This window comes from Halichoeres trimaculatus, unplaced genomic scaffold (assembly GCF_033239565.1).
Source record: "Halichoeres trimaculatus isolate MK-OKI-2021-1 unplaced genomic scaffold, fHalTri1.1 fHalTri1_scaffold_11, whole genome shotgun sequence".
In the NCBI taxonomy this organism is placed as follows: Eukaryota; Metazoa; Chordata; class Actinopteri; order Labriformes; family Labridae; genus Halichoeres; species Halichoeres trimaculatus.
Window position 1 is genome coordinate 32,181,602 of NW_027437189.1, and position 17,826 is coordinate 32,199,427.

The 17,826-nt window shown below is 39.0% G+C and overlaps 1 protein-coding gene across 2 annotated transcripts in view; it reads right to left on the minus strand.

Annotated features, from left to right (window-relative positions):
- Positions 1 to 2,867: 2,867 nt before the first annotated feature.
- bsna (bassoon presynaptic cytomatrix protein a) overlaps positions 2,868 to 17,826 on the minus strand; it is a 197,813-nt gene continuing 182,854 nt past the window's right edge. For both annotated transcript variants that reach the window (XM_074682147.1, XM_074682146.1), the window contains exon 16: positions 2,868 to 9,681. The gene's annotated coding sequence lies outside the window, so the exon portion shown is untranslated. The remainder of the gene's footprint in view (positions 9,682 to 17,826) is intronic.

A 17,826-nucleotide genomic window follows, 5' to 3' on the forward strand; every position in this document is an offset into this window, starting at 1 on the left:
TGGTCTCACCCAGATTATTTCCAGATCAAAGTTCAAAGCTAGAACTTCTGGTAGAATGAGAACATAAAACTACTTGACATGCATTGATCGATTCCCTTGTGGTGATTGGTGATCAGCCCATCCTTACATATGAAACTGATCTTATATACCTCTGGGAAGATCAGCCAGAAATTGTTGCTTTTTGCTCTGAGACCTAAAACTCAGGACACTTTATTGGTTGTTTGATTTAAAACATAAAGATTTTATTGTTTCAGAGGTATTGTTCAATGATTTTCAATAAAATAAGATTGGAACACTGAAGGTATATGCTGTCAGTTATAAAAAATAAAAAATAAAAATTGCTACAGGCCCAAATCGGTGTCCGCAGGTCAGGCTTTTTAAAGTTTAGTGATCAGTGATCAGCCAGAAAGTTGTAATCAATTCACCCCTAGAAACTACCCATGCCATTGGCAGCTTCCACATTTGGTAAAACACAGTGAATGCTAGTCTATGGTTTTTGGAGAAATTATGATGTCTTTTTTCATGTTAGATCTCACATATTTGGGGCTGTAAAAAAAAATGGACGTTCGCTTGCTCGGCTCGAAGTGAGGTCTCCTCAAAAACTGCTCCCCTGGTGGCTGGCTGTTGTAAAGGTTAAAAAAATCTGGCTTTCCAGCCTTTACAGATGGGCTGTGGTCAAACTTTAAAAAATTATTACACCTTGTAGAAATGTTTCTCACATCTGATTGTTGTGGTGATTTGAAGATACCATTTGGCTGTCTTGTATTCAAGTCCTTTTTTTCCTGAAAGTTTCATTTTCAATAGTAATACGAGGTTAAAAAAGAGGCTTACGTAAGGTTTAACGATGATTGACAGCTGCTCTTGTGTATCTTTTTTCGGGGATAGTAAAATATGTTGGGAGGTAGAGTCAAGAAATTATTAGACTCTGGAAAGAAGAAAAAAAAAATATTATTTTTGTAACCAAGCTCCACTCAGAGTCTTCCAGAATTCCTCATTGTCTCTACTGCGGGTCAGCCAGAGGGTCAACGGTTCGATTCCCAGCTCAGTTGGTGGGCCTTTCTGTGTGGAGTTTGCATGTTCTCCCCATGCATGTGTGGGTTCTCTCTGGGAACTCCAGCTGTCTCCCACAGTCCAAAAACATGTGTGTTTGAATGGTTGTCTGTCTCTGTGTCAGTCCTGTGACTGACTGGCAACCAGTCCAGTATGTACCCCGCCTCTCGCCCAATGACAGCTGGGATAGGCTCCAACCACCAGGAACCCTGAACAGGATAAGTGGTTCGGAAAAGGAATGATTGTTACACCCCCCTCCTCTTGCTGATCAGCCACACTCACTCTATTGTCCTCAACAGGTGTGGCTGAGCACTAACCATTGTAGCTGTATAGAGGTGGAGGAGAACTGCAGCTCTTGGCTCCACCCCTCACACCCAGCTGGGCACCAACAGCAGCAGGAGCTGCTGAGACTCTGAGGAACTTGGTTGCCTCGTGACCTTATGCTTTCTTTACCCTTACTTTTGTCCTGGTGGGTCCAGTGGTAATGATTTGGGTTTGGGTTTTTATTTTCCATTGTTTAGGTTCCAGGGGTTTTATTAAAGTGGAAGTGAGAACCCTGTTTCGCCCAAGCGGCAACCTCCGGTCCAAGAATATGAGACAATGCTGAAGTGCAAAAATCTGCTGTTTCTCCAGTGTTTGCTTGAGGCTGGCTCCAGAAGTAGTGGAAGTCACATACACACCAAGCCAAAAGAAGCCGTTTTCAAAGCAGAAATTAACCTATTTACAGCCTGGTTCAAAAAACATCTCCTATCTGAGTCACTACTTTTACTACTGGCACCCATTGTACGTGGGATGAATTTTTTTCTAACTCGGCTGTTCAGAGGATATTAAGATCCCGGGCTCCCCAAATAGGAGGCACAGCTGAGGGTCACGTGACCAACAGGTGCAAAGCCCTTGCCACTACCAATATGGCTGCTATAGCCGATGTGCTTCATTTTCCGTTTCAGAAACTAACGGGTGACATCAGCAAGACTACATCCATGTTTTATACAGTCTATGGTTTCGCCACATGGGCTGGACAGTGATGGCTCCCTTTCTTGTGTCCATTTCAGCCGGCCCACCAGTATTTTGTTAGTTTCCTTGAGAGGGGAGGGCAAAACATTAAGTTGAGGGCTTAATAAATAGTGTTCCTTTTTTTTTTCTCTGGTCACCCTTATCCTGATTTTCTCAATAAAAACAAATAACTTTGTAATTCTTGACTGTTTTGATTATGTTCGGTCTCACTGATGCGAGCTGACCTGGCGGCCAAAACAATGAATCTCACATATTTCAGTGACACAATGCTAATAGCTCTAGTGTGTTTTGAATTAGTTAAAGTGTTCTGGTTGGAAAGGAGATTTAAATCAGGTCCACAGGTTGCCCTCTTAATCAGCTGTTATACAGAGTACACTCCCACTCAAAATCCAAAGACCCGTTCCTAAGATCTTAAGACCAGTTCAAAAACTCTTTAGAAGGGCTTTAAGTAGGACCCAAAACAAATGCAAAAAGAAGAAATTGGAGTGAGACAAAAAAAAAAGAAAGTCTACTCGTTTGATTGTGTTTTTGTCAACATCATCAGATGGCTTTCTTTATGTTCATCCAAAGTCTGTTTCCAGTACTCCTGTGACAGTGCATGAGTCAGTTGGTCTGTGAGTGTGTATCTGGCACAATCAGTGATCTGAAGCAGGAATTCATCTGAACGGGAAAAATTTGCAGGATTTCCAGAAAGTTCTGTAGGATTAAACCTAAACATCTTTCTGAGCCCCTTTGGTGAAGATGGGACGAGATCAGTCAGGTATAAAAAATGAAACTGTTCAGGGAGAGGAAGGAAAGAACTTACACAACAACAGCTTCAGTTTTTGTTTTTATGCATTTGTCTTTTATTTATTTTTCCTGATTGAAATGTATTGTAAGGTCATAATTTGTCATTCATCACATTACATGGCATGATGCACCAGGTCTACTACACCCATTTACAGGAGGAATACACGGAAACATACACAAGGTTTTACAATGGGGAAACAGGAAAGTTTAGCTCATTGCACTTACAACAGTGAATGGAACACTTTGTAGTCATTTTTAGGCTCTCAACCTTTATCTGTGTTTTATTTTCACCCTCTGTACCTCACGCCATTTGATTATTTCATATATCTATATATATTTTTTATACATCATGGTTCAAATCACCCTCTCACCTCTGCTCATCTCCATCGCCCCATAAAATGATCCGCTAACCCCCCCAAAAAATTACATGGAAGCCAGAATATTTTTCCCTTTTTTGTTTTTTCATGTCATCTCGTTTTACAAACACAACATGTATAGAAACTCACAGACCAATATGTTTTTATTCTTTTTTTATCATACCCAAATACGACTTTTAATGAATTTTAAACAGTCCGCACGAGCCAGCCACATACGTACACAATGAGTTTTTGTAAGTTATTGTTATCAACTGCTGCGGTTTGGTTTGTTGTCTTTATACACACATGATGGCAGGGAGGGTCAAGCTTGCACGCGCTTCAGCTTGAGTCGCCTCCCTCGTGCCAGTGCGAGCGTGTGTGTGTTTACATGTGTGTGTGTTGTGGTAACTTTGAGATTTACATCTTGTACAGAACATGTCCTTGGTGGCATTTACATTTTGTTTTTGTTGGTTCAAAGTGAACTCTGGTCAGTTTTTATCTGGTATTTACACTGGACAAAGTATGGCAGCCCGTGAGGTGGGAGGTCAAAGGTCAAAGAGGCTTAAAAGGTCAAGAGACAGGTGGGGGGAGGTGTCCCGATCATGCACTTGTAATTTTACTTGAATGATTCATTACAGGTGAAAGATGAATAAACACTCCCTGATGGTTTTACAGCAAAAGATGGACTTGGTAGCTTTTCTTTCATGGTTTAGTTTCTTACAGCATTCTTACGTTCTTTTAACAACCTCTCACCTATAAAACATGTATTTCATATATTTATATTTATATATTTATATATATTTTTGTACTTTTTTTTAAAGTCTTTCTCCGGTCCTGCTATACATCAACTGTCTGTCACCACTGCTCATGCAGTAACTACACTACATACTGTACAAGCACTGTTTGCTACCTTTTTGGTTAAGACTGTTGGATTCGACTTGAGCTTCCAGAGAGTTCTCTTGAAAACAGATCTAATGTAAGATCTGATAACAATGGCTACATGTCTGTAAGTTTTTTATTTTCCTTTCTTTATTGCAAACTAATTAACACAACAGTTTTTTGCTCCAAAACAACTGAGTAAGTCAAAAGGTAAGCTAAGAAAATTCAACTACTTTGTCACTCATGAGACGTTTCTCTTTTCGAGGGGAAGGGGGAAAAAAAAAATCCTTGAGTGGATTTTCATTCTTTTTCATGTGTACATTAAATTTGGAACAAAAGTCTAAGTTTTTTTTTTCTTGTTTTCTACATTTGTGCTTCATAAAACAGGTGTGGTGCTGTTCGATCTGGCCCACAAAGTGATTGCTGATCTGAAATAAAACTTGTTGCGTTCCTGGATCCAGACAGACACACTGCAGAGAACAGACAGAGACCACTACTGGCTGCAGGGCAGTAACAGAATGGCTTTCTTCAGTGACCAGTATTGTTTGATAAAAGCCCTTGCTGCTATGCATATTTGAGTCACCTTCTGTGGCTGTTTTCACACAGGAGCAAAAAATGTGACATAATTTACACATTTGGACACAAACTTCCTTATTTACATTTAAATGGCTGAGTCATTAATATGCAACCGGATCCCTCTACTTATTACTAGCCAGGGAAAGATCACACCTGTGTCATACGGTGTTAAACATCAGATTTATTGCACCTGCATAAATCTATCTGGTATTGAACATCTACATTGTGACAATACTTTTTTTGAATGCTTGCTTTCCTGAGGCAAACTTGATTAGGAAACATTAGCACAAACTTCCAAAATCATAAGACATAAAGAAGAGGAGGTTGGTTTCAATTTGAGTTGTTTTAAATTCGCTCTCTTCAGTTGTTCTTTACTAATTTGAAGATGACATCACTGACGTAACGCCCCAGGGTCATTTCTGAAGTGCTCATCAGCACCGCGCCACATGCACATGAAGGAGAAACTACTGAACACTGACCAGGACATGAAAATTTTGATACCTACCAATCTTATTTTCTGAGATGAAAGAAGCAAAACATGCATTTGCCAGACTTGCAATAGAACAAAAATTATGTTCCCAAAACAAAAAGCTCTTCTCTCTTTTAGATTATTTTAGCTGTGCATAAATTAAGTGATGGATAAAATCTGCACAAACACAACTTCCAGCTAAATATTTCAGACCTACCCTTTCCCTCTTTCCTTTCTGCCTGCTCTAACATCACCTCTATGATAAAATAAACTCTCACATAGATAAATCATCTCATAAATGCTTCTCAAAATATATATATGTTACCAGACCTCATTTCAATAAAGTTTAAAGGAGTTTAAAGGAGTTTAAAGGAGTTTGAAGGAGTTAAAGACCCATTTTTGCTTAACAGTAAACACAGATAACAATCCGGACAGGGCCTTCCGCTACATCCTGCGAATGGAGCAGTACCACCAGAAACCATAGGGGGGCAGTGTTGCTGTTACTACCAGATATGTAGCTCGAGTGAGTCATGAAGGAGAAATAACAATGGCGGAACTTTCGCGATGTATTAAACGGCCTCACCGACTACCGCCTGCTGCACTGCTGCTTTCGTTTTTGTCTTTTTGTGCAAGAGACACATTAGCAATACCTCCTCCACAGTCACTATGTTTGTTTTTGAGTTCGTTGCTGTCATAAACGTTTGACTCTGGGCTGACCCCCCTGGTGGAAGTATCGGTTAACTACAATACCAGCGTTAAGGATGCATGGAAGTCTGGTATCATCATTTAAAAAGGACGTATACATTTTCGTACGTAAAGGAAGAATAAATGGGCCTTTAGGGGATGTTTTTCTTACTGCATAAAGCACCTCCTCTTTTTAAAATAAATAGCTTCTCTACAGATATTAGCTTTGTCACAGCATGATGGGTTGATAGGTTCTAAGATTTCTTTCTGAGGTACAGCAAATTATTTTCCACAGTGTATTTAGCTTATAAACCTTAATCTGTCGTGGCAGTGCACTTTAAACACTCATACACATGCACTCAAGCTCATTCTTACACCAGATAAATAGCATTGAGGAATGCTTTGAATAGTGCTTCAATTATAGCCCAGTAACAGCTGTATTTATCATTATTATATAGCATTCTTTATTAAACATGTATATAGTATTTGAACTGGCTTTATGGTGACATAAATACTCTGTAACTATTTAATTAAGGGCACATTAAGGTGACTAAGCAGTTTGTGGTTGCGGTGGCCAGAAACAAGCTCAAAACTGGACATCTTTGTCTTCCTCTCTGTGCAGACACAGACGATATATTGCAGTCTCAAAAAATGTATTCTATTTTTGAATAAATCTTTCTTTTTCTCTATATAAATCTCTTGATGTATTCTTTATACACTTAGCTAACACTCAGTAGTTTTTTGACTTAATATTATTCTCTAATATCGATGTTAAAAACAGAAAAAGGGGCAATTGTTTTAATCTTAAATATTTAAGTCTTGATTTTATGTTAAGTCTGCAGATAAGACTGAGTAGGAGAGGAGAGGAAATCCTGATCATACCAGGTCAACACAAGCACTGTACAGACCCTTCTTCTGGTTCATAAACTCTCATTGACCTAAAATTTGTACAAATAAATTCACATAATCTCATATATATAGACAAAGAAGGAATTCCACTTAAAAAAAACATCTTGATATTAAAATAATTCAACTGCGATAACAATGATTGTGTGACTATTCCTGTTTTTGTGTTTCGCTTCACTTTTCTGTATCATGTTTCTGTTTTTGCCAAATGTGATTCATTGCATAGAAGGACTGGAGATGAGAGGTCGCCTCTTCTGCCCACCAAATTTCTCGTGGTCAAACTCGTGTCTGTTTTCTTTTCTTTTCCACATTGTATGATGGTTGTTAAATACACGCATACAGACCTTCACACACTTACATACAAACATTAGGAACAGAACAATATAGAGGTGACTTTGAGGTTTTTTCTGCGCCGGGCAGCATGCGAAGGTTCCCAGCGAGCGTTCACACAGACAATATACAGCAGAAGTTGGTTCTTGAAGGCCTCGCAATATTTGGCCCGACAGAGTACTTTTTGAGTACCGAACCGCAGATCCCACAATGCACTGCAGGAGCAACAGCAGGGAGAACACTGACCTGAGAAGTATCCATGACAACTGACAGTCTGAGAGCGAGGTTTTCTGGGGGTGGGGTGGGGGTAGGGGGGTTTTGCAGGCCTGGACGCCACCACGATAGAAAATGAAAAGTTAAAAAAGGCGAGTGGCTTTGTGACACAACCAAGTGTGATGTTTTTGGTTGCTCAGTCACTTGAGTGCTGATATTTTTCTTTCTTTTTGACACCATTTCCCAGTGTGCTTTCCCGTGCACAGTGCACAGCTGACAGAGTGAAGACACATGCTGATACACCGCTATGTGTAAGGAGCTAGACGGTGCTTTTTTTTTTTATTGAAGACTCCATCCACCTTGGATGGTCAGAAGATTCACATCGGAACCCGAACCCCCCCAGCAGGTGGCAACGTCAAGTCCAGTTCTGTCAAAGTGTGACTGGTCTGCTTTTCAGTGCCTCTCTGCTGCCCTGCAGTGCTGCGGATCAGTCTCCAGCTGGCTGAGACGAGCAGCTTTTCACTCCGATCCGCTGACTTGAAGACGCGACGTCTCACGATTGGTTGGAGAAGATCTGGGTGGTACCAAACTCTTGTTCAAAGGTGAGCTCCTGTTCTCTAATGTATAGTACAGCAGTGATACATTACTAGAGTACGTTTGTGTTCGGTTAAAGTCGGACTTGACGGCTCATCAGTGGAAAATTACACAGATGGAGGCAACACATTACTGTTCCACCAACTTTGAAAATGACACAAGATTGTGCTCTTAACTTTCTTAACACCTACTCTATTGCTTTTTTAAGTATTGATAATAAATAAGAGTCAGAAAACTGACCGGGGACTTAATGGAGGTAACAAAACATTACAAAACATAAATTAAAGAAAAATAATGTCACTAATAATTATCAAAAACAAAGCAACTTTAAAAAATATAAATTAATCTCACTGTGGCCAGTGTTCCAGCAGATTTAACTACATAAAAAAGTGAGTGATGAAAATATGTGTTCACAAGGTGTAATAAAAAATATGCCACTTTTACTTCAAAATAAAACATCTTAAAATGATTAAGGCGATATTGGTAACCTGTAACCAAAAAGTAAAAACCAGGCAGATAACAAAACTAAACTCTAAATTAGAAAACAATAAAAGACAACAAAAGAAACGAAAACCATCAACAACATGTCGAATATATGAGGGCCATGTTGTGGAGCAGTTGCAGAAAAACCCTATCACCACAAGCAGTGCAGGTAAATGTTGTCTTAATGGCTTTATAATGGCTGAAAAACAACCCAACGACAAACGCTCTGACTACCAATCTGGGGTTGTTTTCCGTACAAACCCCCACAAAGGCTCCTCGTATTCCCGTGGCTCAATTCCTGTGTGTTGCTCCAGAAATCTTCCCTCTTTGTTCGAGTTTAATCGTCTAGCTAAGATGTGTATCCCAGTTTTGTTATGGCCTCTGTTAAAGTGATGATGAACAGTGTAAGGTCTTGGATATAAAGTTCCATGCATTCCAAATTCCTACTTTTTTTTGTTTGTTTTAATCCACTGTACACTTCTTTAAAGACATGGCAAGATCATCGGATGGGATTAGAAAGTTAAGTAGAATCAGCATTCAAGAAACGCAGAAAGTCGAGGACGAGTGGAAGCAAAAGGTTTTCAGAGTTCCAAATCTGGAATGTTGATAGAAACAGAGCAAACCGTGGATAGAGACACGCTGACACACCTGTTCTGTGTGTGAGTGTGTGTTTGCGTGTGTGTACTTCATTATCATTGTCTTATTCATTCAGTGTGATCAATTCATTTATTCCCCTTGCGATGGAACTAGAGGTCTTTAGTACCAGAAAAGCCTGCGTCAGGTTTTATTCCGTATCCCTCGCTTGTTTTTTTTTTTTCTTGGAGAGGAGGCGGAAAAGAGGAGAGAGGCTGGACATGGTGGCTTCTCAAACTTTGAGCACAGGACTGTGAAAACCAGGGATCTTAGCATGCCGTGATGCTTGTACCAAAGCCGTTTTCCCTGAACGCTGTTAGAGGAAAAAAAAAGCAGCTCTCATATAAAGAGTGAAGTCGTCGGCGTATCATGTGTGTCTTTCCATCAGAAGTGCGATTATAACTTGATGAAAAAACATGGAGGGCTGTGACAGCAGATGACATTGCTTCGACTTGTTTCCACAGCTGCTTCAGCCTCAGGTAATGTTGGAATACCTCCATCTCTTGGCATGGAAGAAGTCCAGCGTGAAGGAAATCCTCTTTGATAATTTTGGGCTGCCAGTTTCCCCTTTGTGGTCAAAGGCCCGAGATGTGTCTGACTGCTACAGGTTCAGGGTTCCACTGGAGTTTGGTGGAGTTTTGTTCTTTGGCTGGGGACACTGGATGGAGGAACGCCTGCTGAAGATGGAAGCTGACTTGAAATGATCTGTAGAAAGAAAACACATCAAATCAGTATCAGCAGCATTTAAATACAGCCCTCACATGCTGTTACTCTCCTCAATGTGTCTGTAGATAAAATTGTCCACCTCACAAACCACAGACTGAAAACCTGTTCAGAAGTTTTTGGTATACTGTAGTAAAATGTATACACACTGCATCTTCATTCCATGGTTTTTGACTTGTTTTTGCTCCTCCAACTTTTGCATGAATCAGCACTTTCTCAGAGAAACAGCATGGTGCTTTGTGGATTCAGTCTGAGACCCTTCCACAATGTTAACATGTACACTGTGGCATACATACTGGCTGTCTGTGCTCCAATTAAACTGCACTGTTAAAAAAATGTAACTTCACAGGAAATGGTCTGTAATTTTTAGAGAACAGAATTTTCCTGTTTTCTTATAAAACAACAAAATGCTAGTAGATTAACAGATATTTTCAGTAATTTTAAACAGTAAAAAAATAAATAAATAAAAATGAGTATGAATGTAAAATAATAATGTCACTATATTGGAACTGTTTCACTGCAATAATTTAGGAAAAATCTGTTAAACGATGGTATTTTTCTCTAAAATTACATATTGATACTGTAAATCTGAAGACATTTATCTTTAATTTTACGTACGGAGTTTGTTTTTGTACACAAAAAAAAATGTTATTGTACATGGGTAAAAATAGGTTTTTTCACAGGAAATTACAGTAGATTAATTTGACTGTTTCCTAGAAAAAATAATTTATACCATAAAATAACAGATTAAGGTTAAAGAAATCTGATTTGAATGTGTTTTGACTGAATTTAAATGTTATTTAACAGTACAACAGACATTTATCAACTATGAAATACTGTGTTTTTGACTGTCAAATCTAGTCCTGTATTTTTATTTATTATCTTATCATTTCATGTAATTCTGTAGTTCAGCGCCGACTGTAATTTTATCTGTCTGGAAACTTTGCTGCCAGTGCTTTTACTTTTTTTTTTTTTTTTTTTTTTTTACAGTTTTTTTTTTGAAGTGTACTGCTACAGTAGTGGTATTTTAAATAATAATAATTATAGTTATAAGAGTAATAATAAGCTTTATTTATATTGCACTTTTAAAAATAATGTTACAGAGTGCTTTACATAATAATAAAAAAAACAGTAAAAACAAATAAAGAGAAGTAAAAGAGAAATAAAAGAAATGTGAGGAAATACATAGAAATGTAAAAGGCTTAGAACCACCACCAAAATATGGAAGGAAACATCCGTAAAATAACAGCAATAAAATATTAAAACAGATGTAAGAGAAATAGATAAAGTCAACTGAAAAACAAAACAGAGCTCAGTTCATCTTTTTTACACATCAGTTTAAAATTGGCCAACGCAGACAGCACAGACAGCCAGTCCGTGCCATGTGGAGCCAAACAGCCGGAGTGTGTCATGTTGCCCCCTGCACAACATTTCAATGTACAGTACTTTGTGCCCTCCTCACTCACAGTTACAAAACGCTGTCACACTGACAGCCAGGTTGCCAGAATTGAACTGTTATGCAGAGTACTTTGAAGGATTTTTATTTGAGAACAAACAGAATCAATAAGGAACTGTTCGGGGTTCTGTAGCTTGCCCCAGGACACCTGTGGACTCCAGGATCAAACCACCAGTCTCGTATAAGTGGATTAACCAGCTCTAGCTGCTGCTAAGTAGGGATGAACGGTATTGGAAAAGAGTCTGATTGCAATTTTTTTTTTTTTTTACCAATATTGGGATTGAGATTTAGCATGCAATTTTATTCACTAAACATAAGCGATAAATCTTTCTATAATATGACCAACACAACAAAGGATACTGTCAACATGTCAACAATTCTGTCCTAGGCCAGGCCCAGGACACATGTTATGATGAAATGAGATGAATTGATGCATGAACAGAAATGAATAACATATCTTTATCGAACTATTACAATCACAGCAGAATATAGACTGGTGGATCTACCTTCAAGCCTTGTAGACGTGTAATAATATGGCCATTGATTTCCTTAAATAAAATCAGAGAAGGGAAAGAAACACTGCAGAACCATAGGCCTGATAACATTCTGAAAAACAAATATGAATCCTCTCTTCTATGAATCTCACACCAATTAAAGTGCAGGAATGTAAATAAGACTAAATCTGAGGCTCAACCACTGAAACATGTCAACATATGGGGTGAACTGTTTTATAAAATGAAAAAAGAAACACTGTGTGATCAGACATATCAATTGTATAAAAATCTTACTGATCTCCCACCAGTGACTAAACACAAACTAAAGCAGAAATATAAATAAAATTAAAAAAAAAAAAATGGGCTCAACTACTGCAATATGTAAATGTGTGGTAGCACTTTTTAAATGCACTTGAAAACTTTTTTTAATTTTTATTTTTAGATTGCAGCCATTGTGATTTGAAAATGCATTGTGATGTCAGTTAAAATTTGACTGCAGCTCAGGTGTGCACCAACCGCTCCAGGTAACATCAATGAGTACAGTGAGAGTACTTTGTCATAGTCTCCTGGTGTTAAAGAGGTGTTTTAAAATATCGGTAACGTTAGTTTTCCTTTCAGAAAGACTCACATGGACCCTCTCTTCTTTTACCAAGGTGTCATGAACAGACTTAAAGGTGTAAAGACTGAGTTGATGATGGGTTAGCTTTGGGGAATAAATTGCCTGTGTTCATTGTGCTTTACTTACAGTCATAAAGCTAATGAGATATTTTCATTTTCTGCTTCTTTCAATAAATGGCAAACTGAGATCTCAATGACTGTGGAAACAGAAAAGAGGGGGAATCTGCCATTTTCAACTAAAGGGAGAGAAAAGTTAACAGCTCTCCAGTAAAAGCCAAGCCTTTTATGAACATTTCCACCTCATTTAAAAATAACTACTTCCACCTCGAACAACCTGTACCAGGCAGAAAGGAAACAAAGCCAGAGATCCCAAGACGCCGTAACAGCCTGAGCTGACACAGCAACTGTTGATGTAACAGGAACAACTGTTCTGACATTGTTGCCTGAAATAACTCAGGAGAGAAGTCACCTGAAGAGTCTGGCTCTTTCCATTTGCTTCACAGCTCTGAGTGAAATGTTTATCATATTAGAACATGAGCCTGTGTAGTATTACTCAACAGTTACTCATTAGTGTAGATGTAAAGTGTTGACTGTATGTACAAAGCTCTGTAGCCAAAGCTTCAAGACAGATCAAACAGGAAAGCAACTAAGTAATAAATAAGGAACTAATGGATTGAAAGCTAGTTGGCTAAAAAGGCAGATCGTAAGCAGATATGTAGATGTGCTCAAAATATTGCAACTGGAGGGAGAATAGCAAAAAGAGAAACAAAGAGAAAGATAATTACAAGTCATACTTAGAGTTTCCAAAACAGATATTTTCAGCTTTGGTAAATTAAATTCACAAACAGCTAAAATATAGCAGCTTTCTCACGTTGCTGTGTTGGAATCAGTTTAATTATGTTGCATTGAGTTGATCCCATTTGCTGCAGTTAGTAGCATAGCAACAGGTGTATGTAAGTAAATCTAATGCTGTCTTCAAACATGCTTTTATTTAGCAAAACCCTAAGTCATGACTGAGAATATGAGTGCACTTCACTTACAGATATGGACCAAACAGAGCAGTACCACTGGAAAACTGTGGGGGCACTGTTGCTGTTACTACCTGATACTAGATCGGCTGATTGATCGGTGCCGATTTCCTTAATTTTGAGGGATCAGTGATCAGCCCATCCTTACATATGAAACTGATCTTATATACCTCCAGAAAGGTTTGATAGCCAGCCATTGTCGCTTGTTGCTCTGAGACCTAAAACTCAGGACCATAGACTGTAAAAAAAAATGGACGTCTGCTTGCTGGACCGAAGTGAGGTCTCCACAAAAACTGCTCCCCCTGGTGGCTGGCTGCAGTATAGGTTAAAAAATCCAGCTTTCCAGCCATTCCAGATGGGCTGTGGTCAACCTTTACATACACCTCGTAGAAATGTTTCTCACGTCCGATTGTTGTGGTGATTTGTCCATTTGGCTGCCTTGTATAAAAGTCCTCTTTTTTCTGAAAAGTTTTGTTTTCATTAGTTATAAATGTTTTTTCATGAGGTTATAAAGAGGTTTTACATAACGTTTCACGATGACTGACAGCTGCTGTTCTTGTGTATTTTTTTTCAGGGATTGTAAAATATTTCAGGAGTTAGAGTCAAGAAGTGATTAGACTCTTGAAAGAAAAAAAAATCACTATTTTTCTCCACTCAGATTCTCCCAGAATCCCTCATCGTCTCTACTGCGCAGACTCTGGGTGCAAACTGCTACAGTGGCTGCACCTGTGACGGGGGAATTTTGGCTTCAAAACCCTACAATGGTAAATGGGTGAACCACACTGTCCACTCTATATACAGTGTATGCTCAGGACACTTTATTGGTTGTTTAAGTTAAAACATAAAGATTTTATTGTTTCACATGTATAGTTCAACGATTTTCAATAAAATAAGATTGGAACACTGAAGGCATATGCTGTCAGTAATAAAAAAAAAATAATAAAAAATTGGTATAGGCCCAAATTGGTATCGGTAGTTGAGGCTTTTTAAAGATCAGTGATCAGTGATTGGCCAGAAAATTGTGATCGGTGCAGCCTTACCCGATTCGTAGCTTTAGTGAGACATGAAGAAGAGATAACAATGGCAGAACTTTTGCGATGTATTTAACTGCCTCATCAACCACTGCCACCTAAACACTGCCTCTGGTTTTGTCTTGACTTTCTCATCATGTCTGTGCTTGTGCTCGTACATGAAGTGAACTATGCTGAAGCACACCTCTCCAAAGCGTGCCAAAGAGGAGAAGTGAACCGGCGTTCACACTGACCAAACATACTGCACTTTAGGGTTGAAGTGTGCTTTAGCTTGTAGCCCTTTAATTTCAGGGGATGTGTAATACATCTTTGTACGCATTGAGACGCTGAGGTTAACTTGGTAAAATCAACATCTTCAGCAACAAGAAGCATGAAGACATGTGCCCCTCCACCTTCAGTATGGAAGCCTCCTCAATGGTGACACCAGAGAGGGTCTGCATATCCCTGAAAGTTTTTCCAGTGGGAGTCAAAGTTTGAAGCTGGAGAGGAGTTCATGGTCACCATGATTTCTGCCATCGGGGAGGAATGTGCTGTCTCTACCAAGGTCCTGGCTTACAAATAGGGAGACAGACTTTGCAGCCCTGGCAACGTGCACCAACCACCCACAGATATTGGTCTCACTGGTTCTGTTGAGGACTTAAGCTAAAAAATCATCCAGTAAATTTTACTTGTATGTGGGTTTCTTAGTTCTAAAAACTACAGACTTTGCCCCATGTGAAGTTTGGATCGTATTTTCTTTTAAAATTTGTATCAGTCAAGATTTTATGATAGAATACAGTCATAGAATTATTTTCAAAACTGTCAAAGATCTGGGGTTAGTGACTCAATTCAAACTTTGCTACTTCACATGGCACGGACCACGTACCCAATGACTTTTACAGCGTGTTGTTCAATTTTAAAATAAAGTGTAAAAAAGACAAACTGAGTTTTGTTCCCTTTTTTCAGTTAACTTTGCAATACCATTACTTGGGCAGTGGATTTTGTCATGTGAAGCATAGCCAGCCAGCCAGCCAATGCTATGTGAAACACAGACAGCCTGGTCCTTGACATGTGAAGTGAGAATGTGAAAAATGAAACACTGGCAGCAGGGTTGCCAGTGTTTTACTGTTATTTCACATTCATATACTGTAATCAAATATACAGTATTATACTGTAAAAACAATTACACACTAACATCAGCTTTATGAGTTCTGAATAAGATATTTACTTAATATAATGTAAAAATAAAACGATGTGCTGTTTAATTAGTCAAAGCTAAACAGTGTGTGAGACTTAAAAGAAGCTTTTAGCATCTTTAATCAGATTTCCATGTTGTCTTTGCCCCCTTCATGAACTCCTCTTTCTGCTGCTACATCCAGTAAGCAACAAGTTTCCTGAACGAACACACTCGTCCTTTCAGAATCACTGCCTTCTGCTTTTCTTCCCACTGTGACTGACCCAGATTAGCATGCTGCATATTTATACACTAGACTTAATCTGTTCCACTGAGCCCGGGGTACCCAAAAGACTGAAACACAACAAAACACATAAACACAGGCACAATGATACACACAGTGATGGCTGAATATGGGGAAAAACACACATGCATGAGCACACAGCAGGACTAGCTGACTCACTTTACTGAGAAAGAGGGAATATCCTCTGCAGCCACACAGAGGTCTATGCAGGATATTTTTGTATCTGATGTAGGAGGAATTACCTGATTTGCCCTGAGTGTCTGTAGACGTAAAACCTCATTTAGCACACCTGAGGACCTGTGGACTGCTGAAACTGATGTTTTCACATACTTCTAGGTTTATCATCTACCAAAAACCAGGTTTTAGAGAGGAATGAGGGACAGGACAAGCAGAAAGGAAACTGAGAGCCAACAACTGGGACATTTGAAAGTTGAGATGACTGTCAGTGAGGAAAACAGACCTTTTAGCGATAAAAAAAACACATGAGAGTTAATTAGGATGTGTTTCTTTAACAGAGAGGGCGTTGGGAGAAGATAGAAAGTGTGAGAACATGAGAAGAAGAGACAAACAGTGGTGTGTGACAGAGGGAGTGGAGTGTGTTCTTTGCAGCAGTCACATGAGGTAGTTAATCAGCGCCTGGATGCACAGCACACAGTAACACAGCCTTGTGTTATCTGTTATGGTACAGACTGTTTGCAGCACTCTGCACATTGAGATGTACCACAATATCAATGCCTGCTAATCCCCCCCGATTACACCGCACCATCACGAGAACCATTTCTTTTAAAGCAACAGCTTGTAATAGATGTTGGGATCACTGCTTCAGTATTTTAGCTTCTCATGTCCGTGCTTGTGCTCCTGCACAAAGTGTACCCCGCTAAAGCAAATCTCCCAAAGCGTGCCATTTCTAAGTGATCTTGAAAAAGTCTCCCTTCGAGCTATATGCCTGATTGTAATCTATACTTCAAAATGAGATTATCAGCACAGATATCGCTGGTTACAGGTTATTTCTAAACGCTACTTCTTAGCTTCCTGATCTGATCGAGAATTGATTTAAAGCACGTCTAAGCCTTTATGGCAACACCACACTGGCTGACAACGTTTGGAAGTGAAAAGAGAGATTTGTGTTTTTCTCTGCTGAAAACAATTTCTGTGATTAACTTTGTAGTGATGGTGGACACTGGAGCCCAACTGTCAGACAAAAAAAGGACAGAATAGCAGAAAAAAGATAAACAGGACAGAGATAGAGCACGAGCTAAAGGCTAATACAGGAGCTAATCTGTTTGTGATAATGTTGATTCCAACCCACAGTCAGCAGTTATTCTGCAGTGGTCTGTTCAAACTTGAGAGTCTATCAATAAAATGAAGAGTGAGGTTACGCTGCCAGTTATGTTAAATATAGACAGCTACTAAACTACTTACAAACTGACAGTCTTTACTTGTTGTCACGTTAGCTTACAGATACGTCAGAGCATCCGGCTGCCGATAGCACTACATATAGCCAGCTACTACAATATTTCCTTGTTGGCAAGTTTATTTTAATTCCAAAACAAAAACACGCCTTGATCAAAGTAATTCACAATAGTGTGTGTGAGACTCCGGGCCAGAAGGTGGCGAGGCAGTCAAATTAAAAACAGATCCTCCTCATAGCATCTTAAAGCATGGTATGGTCTCCCAGTGTGACTGCGTTCTGACTTACATCCCAGACCTTTATTTTTAATAAACAGCATTAGGATTTTTTTTTCTGTAAATTTATGTTTGACATGTCCACCTTTGTTATAATGGTCCTCCTACTCTCTTGTGGCTTTTTGACCGGAAACAAAATGTGCGGGGCTACAGTTTCTAGAGGCTCAGTGCTTTGCTCATTACCATCTGGGGTTGTCATTTTTTGAAAATTCTTCTCGAACTTTCTGTGTAGACATGGACTTAGTGATAAATGTGGAAATTTTTACTGTTTACAAGGAAGCTGCTTTTCTTCTGTTTTGCCTCGTGTTATTTTCAAAGGCTGTAAAATGTGCTCTAATAGTCAACTCACTCCTTTAT